This window comes from Lathamus discolor, chromosome 4 (assembly GCF_037157495.1).
Source record: "Lathamus discolor isolate bLatDis1 chromosome 4, bLatDis1.hap1, whole genome shotgun sequence".
Classification (NCBI taxonomy): Eukaryota; Metazoa; Chordata; class Aves; order Psittaciformes; family Psittacidae; genus Lathamus; species Lathamus discolor.
In genome coordinates, this window is record NC_088887.1 from 3,430,317 (window position 1) to 3,449,410 (window position 19,094).

At 40.1% G+C, this 19,094-nt stretch overlaps 1 long non-coding RNA gene across 1 annotated transcript; it reads left to right on the forward strand.

The window, feature by feature from the left end:
* Window positions 1–2,454: 2,454 nt before the first annotated feature.
* LOC136012534 (uncharacterized) lies at window positions 2,455–4,668 on the forward strand. Its single transcript, XR_010611795.1, has 3 exons — window positions 2,455–2,611; window positions 3,334–3,386; window positions 4,541–4,668. It is a non-coding gene; the product is annotated as an uncharacterized LOC136012534 (long non-coding RNA).
* Window positions 4,669–19,094: the final 14,426 nt, after the last annotated feature.

Genomic DNA, 19,094 nt, shown 5'->3' on the forward strand with positions numbered 1-19,094 from the left:
AATATATTATCTGTATCTATTTTCTCTTTATTCCTATTTTGTTGTATGTGTGTGCAGTAGTGGAAGAATGTAGCTGACAAGGCAGTGTAACATGTCAAGAGAATTTGCTATTTCTACTTTGCACTTTTTGGTAGAGTGCCTATATTTAGAACACACACTGTTAGCCATGAATTGTCTACCTTTATGCTGCTTTTTTAACCCATGACATAAAATTGCTTTTTTATACTGCATAGAAAAATATCCCCAAGTTTCACTATACAGCTGTAACATCTGTTTCTATAATAACTGATCAGACGTTATGAGCAGGAAGATTATTTTGAAGAGGAGAAAAGGTATAAATCCAATATAATAGGTGTTTGTGTGGGCGCTGTAAGGTTTTTGTTGCCTACACCATAGGTAGTGCTTTGGTTAAGGAAAATGAGAGTTTGAAGCTCAATTTTTTAGGTGAGGAGTGATTTATGATTGCAAACATACAGGAGCACAGGATTCAAAATAATAACCGTTTCGTAAATTTGCACATTCTTCCATTTGCTATATATAATTATTTCCTGTACATAACATTAATGTCTCATGAGTAAAAAAGCTTCTCATAATACGTCCTCCTGCAGTGTTGCTTAGCTGAACTATTGAATGCAATTGTTTGTGTAGCGTTAGCCTTAAAGAAAAGGGTACTTTCTCTAAAAGGCTATGTGGCCTTTCTATTACAGGCAGGGGAATCTACAAGTTCCCGTTGTTTCTCAGTGAAGTAAAAATATATTAAGAACTACCAGCATATGTATATTCCATTAACGTAAACAGGATTCACAAAAAGCTGTTCCTCAACTTGCTCTTTGTGAATGAAAAATTACTTGAATATATGGTTATGCTGCTTTTTGTTGTTCATCTCCAAAACCAGGAAGATGTTTCTGAGGCTGTAGGCACAGTTCTCCACAAGAGTGGCTACGAAGCTCTTTGTGGCGATGATCAACCTAGTTGATGTAAAGTAGTTGTAATAACTCACAGTTACTATATCTAGAGTATATTACCTTTCCTACCAAGTTTAGCTGGTGGGAAATATGACTTTTTTTCCTCATTTAAAATGTTTTGAGTCTCTCCCCCCCTGTACAGCATTAATGATGGGCTTTGTTTCTAAATCTAACAAAAAGTTGGGCCTCTTAAGTTATTCCTTTTCTTGTAGATTGTGTTGTCTCTGTTTCTGTACCCAGGGCTTGTGACATGGATTGGTCCCTTGACCAAACTGCAGGTGCTGTAAAAGACCAACATAATCCAATCAGTTCTCAGTGTCTCCACTCTTGCAAAGCTCAGACTGATCCTGCTCTGATGCTTTGGTGCCTTAGGAGGATTCCCCAGATGCTTATTCCTGATGTGGGTACGTTGTTAAGATCAAGAGACGGCTACATATATAAGAAAAACTGGCAGGCATTAGGCTTCTCATCTTCTGGCAGCTTAATATTCATAGATCATCATGAAAGAGGTCACCAAGCGGGAGAAGAGATATCCAGCAAACATAAAAAGAATACAAATCAATCATTGTTTTACAAGATGGCAAGGTTTAATAGGGCATACGGAGTGTTCTGTACTAAGAAAGTGTTCCTCATCTTAATGTGTGGTTTGGAAAACAGTATAAAAAAGGAAGTATCAACATTTTCAGCTGAAAGGAAGAATTACTTTCATATATTGGGATTAAATAAAATTAAATTCTCTGGGAAGAGCAAAATAAACTGGGGAAAAAAATCACCTGAATTAGGTGGCCTTTCGCTAGTCAAAGGAATACAGGCATTGCTATAGCAAACGCTATATAAAGGTGGGTACAAACCTGAAGTTTCTGAATCAGGCTGTTGATGAACGCCAGATCATGATGTTACATAAAACCTTCATCTACAGTAATCATAGAATCACAGAATGGTTTGGGTTGGAAATTCCAAGTTTTTTTCTATCTTACAGGTATATAGACTAAAGCCCATAATGGCTCTCTAGTTCCTGTCACTTTTCCTAAATCAGGACTAATTCAAATTATATAGAAAGTAACACTTAGCATCTAGGTAGCCCCATTACATACTAAGAAGTCTGCAGTGGTATAGCAAGACTTTGAAATCTTAAATCTTTCAAATACCCCTTCCAGAAATACATGTGTAATTAAAGCTGACTGATCTTGCATTCAGCTATAGTAGGGGCTGCAGTTGTTTTCTCCCTCAACAACAGCCACTATGGGCAAAATCCGTTCAGAGATTTCCTGATAATGGGGTGGACTGTGTCTAAATGAGAAACCTAAAGTTATAAAGCATTGGTATTGCAGCTGCTCACCTAATCCTCCAGCTTGAAAACTGCTCAGGGTTTCCTTGCCTTCGGCTATCCTCATGCGTGCACAAAACATGCAGTCTCTCTCCATTTTGATATGAGGCTGCTTTTGTGCTCACAGAGTGAACCTGGTCTCCTGCTGCATCTTTCGGCAGACCACCTGCAACTCCTTTAGGCTGTTGTAATTCAACAGTGCATCACGTTATTTTGCCAGCAAAAATATTGAGTTCAACTGCAGCTGCATCAATTAGCTCCTCAAGCCTGCAAATACTGACACCGGTGACACTTCTTTGGATGAATGAGGGACCTACTGGTGAGTACGTAAGTGAAATGATCAACCCTCCCTTTCAAGTGCCTGTGTTTCAACATTATTTTACCACCACGTACTTTGAAAGTGACAATCCTCTGCCCTTAACTCAAAACACACACAAATATTTTGCATCTGTCGCAACCACTCTGCACAGATACACAGATGTGCAGCAGAATGGACACTGGTTAAAATAAAAGAGATATATATATATCCCTGCAGGTCAGAGATAATTAGTCTTTTGCAATACTAAGTATCGTAATATATGAACATGAGCCAGCAGTATGCCCAGGTGGCCCAGAAGGCCAACAGCAGTCCGGCCTGTATCAGCAATAGCGTGGCCAGCAGGACCAGGGCAGTGATCATCCCCCTGTTCTCAACACTGGTGAAGCTGCACCTTAAATACTATGTTCGGTTTTGGTTCCCTTGCTACAAGACATGAAGGTGCTGGAGTGCACATCTAGAAATCATAATAGGAAATATATTCTGAAGTGAAGGCACCAGGGGACTTGATCGAGACCTTGTGCTGATAAAACTCTATTAACTTCATAGAGTTGCCACTGATTTATGCCACGTGGGGTCAAAGAGCAGAGCCTCAAGGCACACAGAGTATCTGGGGTTACCCTGCCAGAGATGGTAAATAGGCAGCCCCAGCTTGCTTTCTTTTGTAGCTTTGCTATTTCAGTTCTCTGTCAAGGATTAATTCTCACTTCTCCTTCTTCCATCAGTATGTGACTGTGCCATGCCAGGTGTGCTTGCAGGCTTTGAACCAGTGGAAATGGTAAGCAGTTCTGCAGAGGTAATGTGTCAACAGAAAAAGCTGTCTAATGAAAGGAAAGTCAGGATGGATAACTTCCCATAATGTCTTCACTCACACGAAGCTTGACAGAAAAGCACAAGAAAAACAACTGGGTTTGCCTCTTGTTTTCCTCTTGCCTTTCGCCTGGGTTTGTGTTTCCTCTGACCTAATAGTTTCTTGTCAGCTTTTGCTGTGTCCATCCTTCCTTTTCCCTGGGCCTCTACTGGCAAACAGAGAATAGGTCTGATCTAGGGCAAAGTCAGCAGCAGGCTGTAAATTTGGCAGCATGTCATGAGCATGCTTCATTATGCTAAGTCATTTATAAGGCAATGCATTTGTTTTGAAGACCAGCCCTGAATCTCAGTATATCAAAAAGCAGGAGACTGAAGAATAGGCTACTGCTGCCACTTACAATAACTTCTCCAGAACCATATTGTGTGAAGGGTCTTGTATCTGTCATTAAATTAATTTTCTTTCTCCTTTTAGCCACTATAGGCATGTATTTATTAGCAGTTATTGATAGTATGACTTCATTGATAAAGCTCCATTTTATCTGGCAAGAAAAGAGAGCAAAAAGTGTAATATTCTCTGTTATATCAGTGGATTGTCATTGTACAGCATTGACTTCAAGGGACAGAAATTTCTCTCATTAGGTTTTCTTCTCTGCTACTGAATTTCTGGCAAAATCAGAGTTCAAAACCTGAGCTTAAAACCCAAAGGGAGTTGAGCATGTCAAAATGTTTTATAAATTGAAGGGATGGAGTTCTGGAGACAGCTTTAAAGTATGTGCATCACTTTAATTCATATTTTATAAGGGGTTTCTGTCACTCTGGGCAGAGGAAAACTACCCTATGGCCCTCCCTTCCTTCTGCATGCCAACCCACATCCCACCTGGGTAAGCTCACCCTCTCCTCTGCTAGAGAGGCAGAGCATTCCTCTGGCCATAAGGAGGAGAAGGAAGGTGAGTGATCTGTGCGTCTCCCTTTCATTCTCTGCTGTAGCCTGATGACAAGTATGAAAGTGCAGGACATGAGATGAATCCAATTGCTACAAAATCTTTGGGATCTAAGTGCTTTTAGTGATATTTATTTCTATATTTATTTATTTGTTGCACATCTGTTTACTTGTTTTCCCAGGAAATCCAGGCTATCCAGAGGACGTTCTGGATGGAAGAACTACCTAGAACTGAATTACTTGATGGGCCTGACCTTGAAGTCATGCAATAACTTGGTCTAGTTTTCTGCCAGAGTGGAGGAAAGATGTTTTAAAACAAAGAAAAGCATGCATGATGGAGGCTCACAAACTGCTTAAAAATGCCAGATACAGGCTGGAATAATTGAAATCATAAGTAAAGAAAGAAGACAACTCCTCTCTCTGTGCCTCAGTGGCTACAGATGAATGTTGGATTAGGGAAGTAGCCAACAGAAGCCAACACAGTCATGAAAAGCACTGTAATGCAGCCAAGATTAAATGCCAGAGCTATGCTGAGTGGCATCTGAGCCATCTATGAAAGCAAAAGCCTCATTTACTGCAAATCAGGTAGCAGAAAATAGCCATCTCTGCAAACCAGAGTTGGTATCAGAGCTGCGACCTACATGCCAGGCTAGAGGACCAGTGTCAAGGTCAGATCAAAACTACTGAACTGATATATTAGAGTTTGGGCTTTGGTACTAGTAAACTGTATGGAAAACAGAAAAAATCTCCAGGTATTCTCAAAGCCCTTGGCCCTGAGCATACCTTGAATCAGGCCTGCTCACTCAGGCACTGTCAGGGAAAGCCCTGCCTAAGAAAAGACTTAATGAACACAAGGATCCTGACAGCTTCCTCTGGATGAGCAGATAGAGGCAATCCCTGAGTTATAGACATGAGGAAAGACAACTTGTGGCATGTTCACCCTCTTCTCCAGCAGCGCTTATGGACTTCTGTTAAGTAAGGGGTCTATTTCCAGAGGAAAAACAAGTCGGATAAAAAGTCTGTAGGTATTGACTTCCTTGCTTGCAGCAAGACATCGCTGCAGGATGTTTACTGTGGTTTAGAGATGACATTGTTGCAGAGGCAGGCAGTCCAGGGCCAGTGAGGGATGGAGAAGTATCTGATAGAGAATGATTCTTTCCGGATTGTACTGTCTAGAAGATGGAAGAGGGCCAGGAGAGATCAAAAGCAAAATGTCTACTAAAAAATAGTGATTACAGCTGTGCACATGTATGGTGGCGGGGGGTATTCTGTTTTCTGTTTTGATTTCATTATTAGGCTGTTAGGAAATATCACTTCAGTTCCATTTCAAAGCAGATTTTTTGTGAATTAAAAAAATATTAAAGCTTCCTTTTCACTCAAATATTAATGTGCTGCAGTTGCAGCTGCATAGGCTCTCATCATGGTGTTCTAAGGGTAAGCTTATTTTCTTATGCAGTTACATTATAAAATTGTGTGTAAAACTGAAATGGTTCACTGAAAAGGAAACTATAAAACTGTGTAAAGATTCATGATTGCTTACTGGTCTTACTTTAACAAGAAGCTATAAAAGAGAACATTTATTTTCCATGTTAAAAGCAAAGGTCACTCAGTAGCTTTCAGCTTTCTTTCCCTTTTTTTCCCCTTTTTGGCACTCATGTTGGTTTCTGAAAATGTATCATTCTTTTTTCTTTCGTTTTTCCCCTTTCAAGCTCACCATCTTTCACTCTAACAGCTTCTTTTTCTCTCTATTGTTATTTCCCAGCAAACTAATATCCTTAGGGGTTCTCCTGCCTTTTATTACAAGGAGTTCATATCATTTGGCCCTATGAACTGGAGGGCAGATAGGAGGCTATTTTCAGCACTATAATGTTCTAGAGGTAGCCTGCACACCAATCCAAAAGAGTCTCATTCTTTAGTTATTGCTAAACTTCTTTTTCAATAGAGCTTCTGGTGCTTCTCAGACAGATGGCAGAGAACCAGTGGTCGTTTGTACAAAATGACTAGAAAGCATTAAAATTTGTGTACTAGCCTCCAAAACACAGAAGCTACTGACACATCTCTATTTTATTGAGATATAGGGTCAGTCACGTCCTATTTTTAAGAGGTCAGCTGCTCTGACTGTTGAATAGAGAGTATATAGGCTAGAACTGTAATTTTTCTTACCCCTGAGGCCTCTCCTGGGTCTTAACACTCCAGGAGTATAAAATTCATTTAAGTGTTCACTTTCAAAGAGTGGCTTTTGCTTCCCTGGCCAAACTCTATGCAGTCAGGTGTTGGGCTACCCATATAACTTCTCCATTTAATGTATTAAATTCCTGATAAATGGAAGTCATGTGCCTGCAGGGCACTTTGAAGGCGCAACAGTTGACTTTATAGCAGATGTCTATCAAAAGCCCTCTATATTTTTAACATGCTTTGTGCCATTTGGTAACGGAGAAATTCTCATGGGGTTTTCAGCACTAAAATCTTTGCTTTGCAGGCAGTCCGTGGGCTTAAGAAGTTAATGAAGCATGGATTAATTACAAAATCTTGAAAATCTGACATTATCATGAGATTTTTGCCCCCTTTCTCTCTGAAGATATGCTTGGGTTTTGCTGGCTTTCTATTTTTTCTTGTATTTATTGTCCCCAAATAACCTCTATAAATAGCAAAATCTTTCTTATGTTTCCCAGGCCAGTGATGTTTTTGGTGTTTATATTTTTGGCAAGAAATCTTTATTTTAAAGCAATACCATATTGACTTTTCTAAATTCATTCCCTGCTTTAGCGTCTCTAGTGAAGTTTGTGTGGCAGCTACTTCAGAGTCCAGTCTTGTGTCAGCTTCATAGATTTTACACAGTCATTTATGTTGTGCTTTTCTAAAGCTGCAGACCACTAGAGCTACTGCAGGTGCACGTGGTAATATAGTTCCTTTCTTCCTTCTCCAATTGATATTGAAAAGCTTTTCCTTAGTTTTAGTTTATTTTTGTTAATTTTATTCAAGCCTTGTCTCGTTAATATTCTCATCACCCCTTTCTGTTAAGTACCCAAGAATAAATCTCCTCGTTAGTCCACAGTTTACTTTTCTTTAATCATTCTTTCTGTAAGAGAAGTGCTTGGCTGGTAATATAGCAAAAAGGAAGGACTTTATTCCCTGAAAGGCTACCATCAAATTCTGGGTTATTTTAAAAGCAGGTATTTCAACCGTTTCCAGAAAACCTTCAAAAAGCATGTTTTTTTTTTTGTTTTCTTCAATTAACTTAGATGTTACATTTAAAAAGTGACATGGCAAATTAAATTCTAGCAGAATTCCAGCTAGAGCAAACGAACAGCTGATAATGTTGAATTTCTAAGCAGATTTTCTCAAAAATACATGCAAATCAGTTCTTCAGCAATAGTTCTCTGTCACTGCTGTGAGACTGGTGCATTCGTAAATATGCTTTACCTAGTGCCAGGTCTACTGAGTTGGCTTCCACTCCCCTCCCTTCTTGCCCAGCCTGTTTCCCCTCTGTACCATGAGCGCTTACTACACCTGCTCATCTGAACCCAGTGAGCTGTTTAGTGTACAGCCTTCATGATCACACCATTTGCCTCCACTTCGGGCCATGGACCCAGCTGCTGTACTAGGTGCACTCTGGGGACCTTGACAGGATGGCTTAGAAAGGCATAACCTTGGCCCTGATTCTGTTACGATACTGGCATGACTGTAGGGGTTGCCCTCTTCACTGCAAAAAGGGGATGTAATCACTGGCACATGCTGTTGCTGGCAGTGGTTGCTAGTGCCTTGATGGATGTCAGTATATGGGACCTTGCTTCTGTTTTGAATAGAAAATTGCTTCTGGTCCCAGAACTCATTATGGTCTGTGGGTTTAAGGTAACTATTTACATATTGCAGGGAGATTCCACTATAACACTACTATAAAAGAAAAGTTATTTCAAATTATTTCCTTATTTCTTTGATAGGAGTTTCTGTTCCCTTCACAAACCTCTAAATACCCTAGGGGCCAGATCTGAATCTCATAGATCAGATCTCATAGACCTGACCTTACGTGAAAGGTTCAGCATTCACATGACAATGGATGGAGAGTTCTTCAGGTGAGATGCCTGGGGTGGTACAAGGGGAAGGGTCTGCACACAATGGCCAGGCTCATGTGCTTTTTCCAAGTACCATCTTCTGCTTCTTCTGGGTTCAATGGAATATTGATTTGAGTCAATGTGGCAGCTGTTATATTGAGTTTACATATGTTATATGTAAACCACACATGACAAAGTCACTGACTCCTGGATTCCAGACTAGTTAAACACATGTTAATGCTCTGAAGGACTAGGCTTAACATAACACTCTTTAGTGCAGAGTAAAAAACATAGCACTTTATCAGACCTTTATAATTCTTCAGAAGAGATGTTGTAGAAATCTGTCTGAGACATCAGAAATTGCAATGCAAAAGATATGCTCTTAAGCACTCACACAAAATAAATCTGTCCACTCGAAATGCAACTCCAAACATTCGAGGAAATTGGGTAGGTGTATTGAAGCAGAAAGCACTGACAATTCTGGCAACTTCTAAAATGCCACTGAGTACAGCAGAAGAGAGAACAGATTTCTTTTCAGACAGTATGTCTTCTTTCTCTCTCTTTCTCATAGCTTTTGTATGCATATATGTAGCCTTTGTCTACTGTCTATGCACTTATACCATATGCCTCATGAGTTTTCTGTCCTTTTGTGTATTTCCTAGATGCTTCATTATTCCAGGGAGCTTGTGGAAGTGTTTGTGTGTTTGTATGCACAGTGAACAATGCCATGGACTATTCATTGGAGTGATAAATTACCTTCACTTTGAAGTCAGGTACCTCTCATTGACTTTAGTTTCTTTCCTATTGGATATGTTTAAGATTAACCAGGTATTAGTCATTAATCAAGGATGCAATTAAATTTTTCATCATAATGAGCTGTATAGTTGAATTAATAGTATTTGCGCGTTCATTATTTGTCATGATATATGGGTATGGTACCAATGCAGTACGTCCAGCTTGGCTGTTGGTGTTGCTGTGATCTCAACAAATAACTCAACAACAAATAAAATACCCCTGCAATAATATGTCAGGACATCTTTTAACCGTATGCAGAATTTATTTCCAATAAATTTGTTTTAGGAACTGCAGTACAAATTTCTCGTAGTAGGTACATATTTTTAGCCATTTTGGTGTCTGGTATTGATAATGTAGTGTATAGTCAAGTAGCAGATGAAAGCTGAGACAGGACAAAAATAGGGGTTTGGAATTTATTATGATATAGACCTTGCAAAATAACTTTTAAACATAGATGTAGATGTCATATTCCACACATGCATATTTAAAATTCCACTGTATTCTCAACTCCTTAAATTCTACTTTCAACGAGGAATAAACAAAATCTTTTTCGCAGGAACTTAGTTTTTAACACTTAGTATGAGCTTTCTTGAGCAACTGATTCCCCACATTTTAACTTGTATTGTTTGCACTTCAAACACATGTAAGAGAACTGATACGCTTCAAGAGATGACAGCAAAAGTTTTTTGCAAGAGACTATTATTTCTCTTACAACAGACTGCTGGAAAAGAAAGATGTGTGTAAACAACTGGTGAATATAGGCAATGAAATAGTTTTGTTGTGGATAGGAGCATTTTTGTATGAATTTGATACTCATTTTATTAACGTATGAACTGTAATTGAAAAAAAACGACTGCAAAAATTAACCTGGATATCTATATCTGTTAACTCTCAAGAGTTTGCTCAGAAGTTTTAGAAACTTTTAATATGTTTTCCATACTATTTTCATTGAAATGTTACAGGTGCTAAAAAGTAGCTTCTAAAAAGGAATGCTTCCATCCCTTTTCTCCTGGAAGAGATTAGGTGTTGGACTAGTTGCCCTTTAAAGGTCCCTTCCAATTCTAACTATGCTATGATTCTACAACCCTGTGTTAGCACCCCATGGGGAGTGACAAGTCCTACTTTCCCCGGATCTCTCCTGCTGAGCCCAGGGGCACCATTTTATCTTGGCCAGGGCCCCAGGCCTGTCCAAGGCCACACAGTGTGTGACTCTGTGCCCTGCTGCCGTGGTTGGGCTCCCTGAGCATCACCTTGGGTCCCTGGAGTCACCCCATTGCTTTCCCTGCCCTAAACTGGGGCCCTGGTGAGGGTGATCCTTGGTCCTTGTCCTGTGCTGGGGTGCTCCTGGTTTCAAGCTCTGCTCTTCCTGCCTCCTGCTATCTTCACAGGTTGAAACCCCTGTGTGAATAACATCTTAACAGCTGTCGATGTGAATAGCAAGGGATTCATGGGCTGAAATGCACCCAAAGCTCATTCTCCAGCAGAGTGAAGATATTTGGAAAATTGAATCTTATTTCAGAAATGGAACCTGTTCCAGTTACTCCCTCAAAGGGTAAATACTGACAGCATATGACAAAACTATCCTATTTGTAAAAAGGAAGGAAAGGACAAAGCAAAACTACCAGCAACCCCAAGCATTCAGTGGAGAGGTCTCCAATGTGGAGGAAGGGTGAGAAAAAGGTACAACTTGCAGAATGGATTAACTGGAACTACTTTTCCTTTCTTTGTATTGTATTATAGGCTGCAAGGCAAAACTGTGGCTTCATGTTCATACAGACTTCTGGGGCCTCATGGACCATTTTAGAATGTGAACGTTTGCAGGAGCTTGACAACACTGACAGTCTTCATCCTTTGCAAAACCTGCATTTACTTTAACACAGTCAGTGTTGATGTCTTTGTGGGCATATGAAAGAGCAATATGATTGAGGAGAGCTTGTCCTATGACACATTTATGCCAGGATTTCAGTCCCATTGTGGCACCAAAAGATCATTCCTCTTTGCAGATGAGGTAGAAATACCTAGCATGAGGCTCAGCTATTTGAGGTGTTTTTTGAACATATCCAGTTCTTGGATGCATTCAGCAGCAAGTGATGCTGACCTATAGCACAGGATGAGATTAGTTTGCATTTCTAATGCAGATCCTGAAGCAGGTGAGCTGCTAACAGCAGTACATGGGCTTTACATGATATCCCAAAATTTTCTTTAAAAGGGAATTTCTGTTTACAGATATGTAATGATTAAATCCAAGTGCTGATTAATCATGTTAGCTCAGCAAACAGAGCTAGCTACTTTGGGATGTAAGTCAATCTAAACTATCATATAGAACAATATAAGCCCTCAGAATTCAGTAAATTAATTATCTGAAGAATTTAAGAAAATACAAGAGATTTACTGTGCAGATGAGAGGTCCCTCTTCTGCTGCCTCTTCTCCTTGATTACAGCTTATTGTAGGAATGCCCTGTCTGTAATGTCTGTGATTGTTCTGCAGCCATTTTGTAGGACACGCAGTAGGTCTTTTCTTGTGGCAGCATTTGGTAATTGATGACACAAGCATTGTTGGAACCTCACTGTTCTTGTTTTTCATTCTGTATTGCTTGTGCACACCATGTTAGGGCTGGTTTCCTGATCCATCGCAGCCTCCTGTGTTCCTTGTAGTAAGCCATGCAGTATGGCTGGCTGGCTGCTACCACCCTCCAGCAGCAGTGCTCCCAAACCCACGCTGCATGCTCTGCCTTGTGTGGAGTGTGGAGCTATGGGACAGCAGGTATGTTCCTTGAAATCTCTGCTTATGGTAGTAAAAGCTACAGTCTAGCAAGAGGAATAATAGTCACAATTATTGCTGAAGTGTTTTGACACATGTTTGTAAAGCTCCTTAAGAACATACACAGAATGTATCATTTATTTTAATGAAATTCTGTCTAACCTAGGCTATTATTCACTCTCCTATCTCTGATTTCTGTGAAGTGCCGACAGAATATGCTCTTAATGACGAGCCTGAACTGCTTCTTGGGATTTACAGATATAAGCTTCTCCCAGCACGTGTGGATTTCAAGAGAGAGATATTACTGAAGTGGCAGAAAACTTGTAGTACGAGGTTTGTCAGCAGAGTGTAGCATTCCCAATGACATCCTTGTATTTCTTTTTACTTCTATTTTAGGGAAAAACTGGGAAAAAAAAATTATTAAAGAAGTTTATCTGATACGCTCTCCAAGTGAGGGGCACGGTATGGGTGGATGAAAGAAAATGGAGAAGTAATTCTGAATTCTTTGAGCCCCATGACTTTAGGACAGAATGGTGCCTGTATCTCCATGTTATAGTTTGTTGAGTGCTCTGAACCACAGTGCGTGAGCAAGTATACGTATGATAAACACCTCTGTGGCTCAGTCGCCACAGTGGTCTGCGGAATTTTATCTACAAAAGGACTCCTGCCGTAGCAAAAACAGTGTGTTACGGTCATGCACGCCAAGCGATCCCTCTGTCCGATACCGCCGGTAATGAATAGCTGGCAGCGCTGGAGAAATCCTGAGTGCGTGTGCTCCCTCTTTTGCCAGGAGAGTGATTCAAAGTGATAAGGCCAGGGCATCTGGTCCCTGAAAAAATGTCACCTTGTTCAACATGTATGAAATCAACAGGAATTTTAAATTCCAGCTTAGATTCAGATGTTTATAAACCCGACATCTGCATTTCTGTAGAAGCAACAGTTAATGGGTTGACTAATAGCCAAATTGCTGCAGGAAATGCAGAGGAAGAACATTTGGAGGTCGGATAATACATACGCAGGAAACTTTTCAGCACATCTTTGATGTTCCTATTAATTTTATCTTTTCCCCAATTCATAAATAATATCCATCTGGAGAAACTTAGATGTACTTAGTTATGTTTTATTAAGCAGGAAATAATCCACTGGTCACACGATTTTAGTAAACCACACTTGGCTTTGTCTTCTCTTCCCACAGAGAGTAGAATACACACACAGTAAAGTCTCCTGTAGGTTATGCCTCAGCCACAACCACAGGCTTTTCTTGTATTCCTGTCTTGTTGGATCATGTACGAATGAATCCAAGCACCAGCAAAATTTTCTGTTTACCCTGGATGCCTTGAAATACCATGGCCCTCAGGAATTACTTTGTTGTTTTATTTAATGGGTATGTACTATGATTGATTCCAGTGTATCATGACATTTACAAAAGTGCTTTTTGCAAGAAGGTTATTATACAGGTGAGAAAAGGAAGCTTCCTTAATTTAAAGTGCTTTTTTTGCTGTTCTTTGGTAAATTTGTGTGTGTTGAAGCAGTGAGCATTCTGGAAGGCACAGTGGAGAGGCGAGCTGGTGGCACAGGACCCATGGAGGGTGCACGGTCGGGCTTGTGACTTGCCCAGCAGAACAGGTTGGCACACAGGTCCTGGAGTCACAGCATCCTTTGCCAGCCATCCTTTGGGGTGGCTTGTGTTGCTCCCATCTCTGACTGCAGCTCCCCACGTGAGGCCATCTCTGCTGCATGAACAGTGGGAAGGCAATGCTTGAACAGTATTGCTGTGCTTGAGTAAGCACCCATTGCGATGATATGGCTTGACTATTTTGCTACAGGGTCTCATATCATGGTGAACCAGCGTTTTGCTTCCCTCACTGGAGTTACTGTGTGGAATGATGGTGTGATGTATTATTGTCAGTGAATTTATGGATTATTCTGTCCTATGCAATTGGTCACTGAATACCTTACTAACACAATCACACCAAAATGACGTAGAAAGCAAATGAAGGGAAGCTGTGATAATACTTAAATCTGAATAGGGACTTTTTGTTTTGATGTGACATTTTATACAAGGTATTTTCCTTTCTAGTTTGTAGCAGAGGAGAGAGAGAAGAGAGACAATCTTTTTAGCTGTTATATAAACACTGCCTAGAGGTCCATAGCTGAGGCTGAACTGATCTACTTCTAAACCAAGAATGAACCACCTGACCAAACAGTCTGGAGGTTTTCTTTCTGTTTTTCTGACTTTACAATATAATTATTGCAAATTAAAGGTAAATTTCTGATAGGCTCCTGAAGTCTTTCCCTATCCACTGTCATTATTTTGTTCATTTGTAATTTCAGTTGCAAGTTCAAAATAGTGGGCTTTGTAGAAATTTATTAAACCTTGTGCAGGCTGTATTGAGAAACTCTGACAGAGGAATGATATTTCGTAGTGTGTATACTTTACCAGGAGCTGAACATTACTACCTTGCTAATGACTTTAAACAATACTTGCCTTTTGTTTCAGAGCACTGAAGGCACAGCTGAAATTTTAGACAGACTTGTCTGTCACTGCTTCTTCGTGGCCCTGATTCTTCAGGCAGCAGGGCAGGCTCAGCACTTTTCTTTCTGACTCAGCTAAGAGTCAGTTAATTGAAAGAGGGATGATTTTGTGCTCTAGTCACTGCTAACAAGATACATTTTAATGGTGGGAATGAATGCCTTAAATTAAACATCATCCTAATTAATTTCCAAATCAGCTGTTGCAAAAAACACTTCCTTGTGAACAGGAGATTGGAGGAGATGAATGTGGGTTTTCAAAACAGGAAAAAGAAATACAGGAATTGCAGAAGGGATTAGAGGATTGCGATATGCCTAGGCTGCTTTCCAGTGGCGTTGTGGGCATATGGATACCACTGAGCTACAGCAGAGAGGCTGCTGTAGTAAACCAACTGTCCTGGACCTGCCACTGATCCAGCCCTGGCCCCTTTGCACCGCCCCAGAACAACAATGAGCCACTGAGTACATTGGATTAATACATCAGTCATCAAGTGCTTTACATACAAAATACTGAGCTCAAGTCTGAAGAGAAATACTTCAAGCTATGGGAATGTACAGCTTGGGGTAGCCAAGCAGATTTAACTTTGCCTGTGAGAAACACTGCATTACAGGAAAAGACCCTACACTAATATCCTCTTAAATCTCAAAATTGGTGTGTGACTATGTCAAAAAACCCACCTTATTGTTTTGGTCTATCTTAGAAAAGCTGTTTGAGTATAATTTTACTGCTCAGGACTGTGTTTCTAGAAAGTGTTTTAGCCTGCTTTGCTAAGGCAGCAAGATTTGTCTACTTTTATTTGTCATTCTCTTCTTCTTTCCGTCCCCTCCTTCCCAAAATGGTATAATAGCTTTGGCCATTTTTTCATCAGGTATTATAGATACCTGATCCTGCGTCCATGATGTTACATTCCTGTTTCATGGAGAATAGCTGGCTGGGCAAAGGGAGAGACCGTATTAATGTCCCACACAGCAGCATAAGCTCAGCCTTTACAGGCACTAGAAAACCCACCAAGAAGCTCACAGTGAGACCTGTAGGTATCTGTGCTTCATTTACTCTAGAGACCTGAAGTGCTTTTTATTGCCAAAGACTACCTTTACATTAATAAATAGTAATTTACAATAGGAATTAATTTGAAGAGTGAAAGAGTTGGCATAGAGATCCACACTGCATGCATGTATTTTGGGGATTGTGGTTCAGGCTAGATCTACATTGGTGCAGCAGGCTGAAAGTCCCTTGGTAGCTGGAGCACAGTGGGTGCTCTCCTGGAGCGCAGGTTTGGGTTTAGGAAAGAAACCAGCTTTTGGTATGAACCAAAATAAATTAGGTCAGCTAGGAGGAATACTCTTCAGGAGTGCTCATCCACAGACAGCATGATGGATGCACTACACAGTGCATTATGTACATAGTGCACTGCTGTGGAGGTAGATCCTTTCCATCCCTTATGCTTATGCAAAAGATGCAATACTGGAATAACATAATCCATCCAATGATGCTTGGAGTATCTCATAATGACAATCAGTGCTATTGTTGCATTTCAGAGATGGAAATATAGAGAAGTGACTTGGTAAAGATTACCTAGAAAGAGGCTAATAGAGAAAGTTCCTTCCATAACTCTGTGCAAAGAAAACATGCAGAAAAACTTGAGACATATCTAATATGCCATTATGTTGTTTGAATGGTACATCTGTACAAACTTAAATATATGTGTAAGTGATTTATGGAGTCAAAGCCTGTGTGTATTTAGTGGTGCATAATAATCAGATGTAAACTGCTCCGTAAAATTGAAATGGAAGTGATTTTTTCCTCTGACCTCATCCACTGAGGCACATTTTACATTTATTTTTCTAAATGGTAGGTGGTTTGCCTATATTTCCCTTTAGTTTTTCCAAATGATAATTCCCTGCTTCCACCTGGCTTTAAGAGTCATTAGTGGGTGACAGCTATCTGAGGCATCCATACAGCTCTTCTGTCCTGTCTGTTTGAACTGCCATGTTTCAGATGTGTTATCAAGACATTGCTATTGTGCAGATACAGATTAGTTCTTGGGACTGATTTTTCTGCTTCACCAGTTCTTTTGTAGCTGCCAGAACTAATTGCTTACATTACATTACCAATCTGTGCCTCTATCACTCCTTGGATGATGCCATCCGTTGGAATACAGCTGCATACTTAAGTGCACTTTTTAACTACTTCTCAGTATTCCTGCCTATGTTTACAATTGAAAGAATTGTCCCTGATTTTTCTCTGACCTCCACGACTTGGCAGAAATTGTGTAACGGTTGCACTGATTCATTTGCCTTTTCTACCTCTAAATTTTTCTGCGTTTTCAGTCATTTAATGGGAGTTAAACAGAGCTATCTATAAATTCTGTATAAAGAATCTTTCCTTTCTGAGACTAGGTAAAGTCGCTCAGTAGGAACATTGTAGTGACCAGTGATATTTAGGAAACTTAAGAGAGGCAAAATGAAGAATTGGAAATACTTCAAAGCCTATCCTGCCTACAAAACAAATAGCTTTTTAATTATAGCTCAGCTGCATTGCATCTTCCTTTCCAAGACATAAAAACCCAATACCCACTAACAGTGATATGCTCCGACACCAACACTGTCAATATAAATTTCTGCATGATGCCTACGCACATTCGACTACTCATGTTAATGTTAGCTAAATGTTTTCTTATAACTCAAGAGAAATATTTTGCATGATACTTAACATTCCTACCTAATACATATTCAGAAGGAAAATAATAGCCTCGCCGAGCAGAAGTAGATGAGTGTATGTATGTCTGTGTATTTGCATTTGAGAAAAAAAAAAATCCAATATTTTAATATTTCTTTTTAGATTTACATGGTTGTTCAGGACTATGAAGAACTTTGTTTTTATCTGTTGTTGTGGTTTAAGCCCAGCCAGCAACGCAGAAACCACGCAGCCACTCATTCACTCCTCCCACTTCATCCCCCTGCTCTCAGAGGGATGGGGAGGAGAATGGAAAGAATGTAACTCCAACGGGTTGAGATAAGAACAGTAACTAAGGTATAACACAAACCACTGCTGCTGCTACCAATGATAATAATGATAAGGGAAATAACAAGGGAAGAGAATACAACCGCTCACTACCTGCCGACCGATACCCAGCCCGACCGAGCAGTGATCTAACCCTTCTGGGTAACTGCCCCCAGTTTATATAGTGGGCATGACGTGCTGTGGTATGGAATAGCTCTTTGGTCAGTTTGGGTCAGGTGTCCTGTCTCTGCTTCCTCCTGGCTTCCCCTCCTCCCTGGCAGAGCATGAGGCTCACCAAGTCCTTGGTCAGAGTAAACATCACTGAGCAGCAACTAAAACCATCGGTGTTATCAGCGCTGTTCCCAGGCTGAGAGTCAAACCCACAGCACTGCACCAGGTACTGAGAAGGAGAAAAATGACTGCTACTGCTGAACCCAGGACATCTGTTCTTTATGTCTCTGGTGCATCAAGCTGGATTTGTTTTAATGTTGAAGATTAATCATTATTAATAATAACAGCCATGATACACCTTGACACATGAATAAAACACAGTTCAGTAAGTGGCAGATTGTGCTACATTTGGTAACTGGAGATTTGCTGCAGCTTTTAAACCCTGCGTATTCAAATCCAAAGTACTGAAGTGCAACTCATGTGTACATTCTCTCAGCATTTGTAGCAACTATTTGAATAGCATTCACATTTTGGGGTGATAATGTTTTTGATACCAAGCAGAACATTTTTTTTCCCCATAAAAAGTGATATAGAATAGCTTTTAAGTGTGAAATATACAATCTGTTTATAATCCTAGGTTTCATCATTACAGGTTGTGTGGACATCAGATGGCCTTTATTGCAATCAAAGTGACTATTTTGGGTAACTGACATACTTTTGTTCTGCTATTTAAGTACAAAGACTTTAAGACTTTAAGTACAAGGCTTTAAACTATTTTCATCACTTCAGCTTCTACTCACCTAGCCCTTTCCTTTTCGTGGTGTATTGGTTGCTAATATGTGGAAACTGATGCTTTTCCCAATTAACATTATGCTTCTCCAACCTGAACACTTTTGCTACCTTTTCTCAGCTATGAGGTGAGGCACATGCTACATCTCTCAACTGCCAACTCAATGCTTTGCTGACCAGTTCTAAAGTGAGCTCACATGAAGAGTGTTTTCAAACCTCTACACAAGGAAGTACAAGATTCCAATGTGGGGTGCTATGAATGGGGTCTCACATAAACAGTGGGATTCCCATCTTTATCCCTGTCACTGAAAATATAGGGCAAAGGCAGAGGAGGAGAGAGGCTAAGCAGAGGGAAGAGTGCTGAAGTCATGAACTAGAATAAGCATCACAACTAAGTGGTACTGTGATTTCCTACAGACTGTATCTGCTCTTGGATCATCGCAGCTATTTCCTTATGGGAAGTGGGGGGTAGAATTTATTCCAGTAGTTCTAGAATTAGATTTCTCAAAGGGAGAAACACAAGCCACTGTGGTTATATTGGATGCTGATTTAATTTACATTTGTGGTGATTGGATTGCAGTAATTTCCCTGGGGAGCGGCTCCTGAGATAATGATTTCAAAAGACAAGCTTA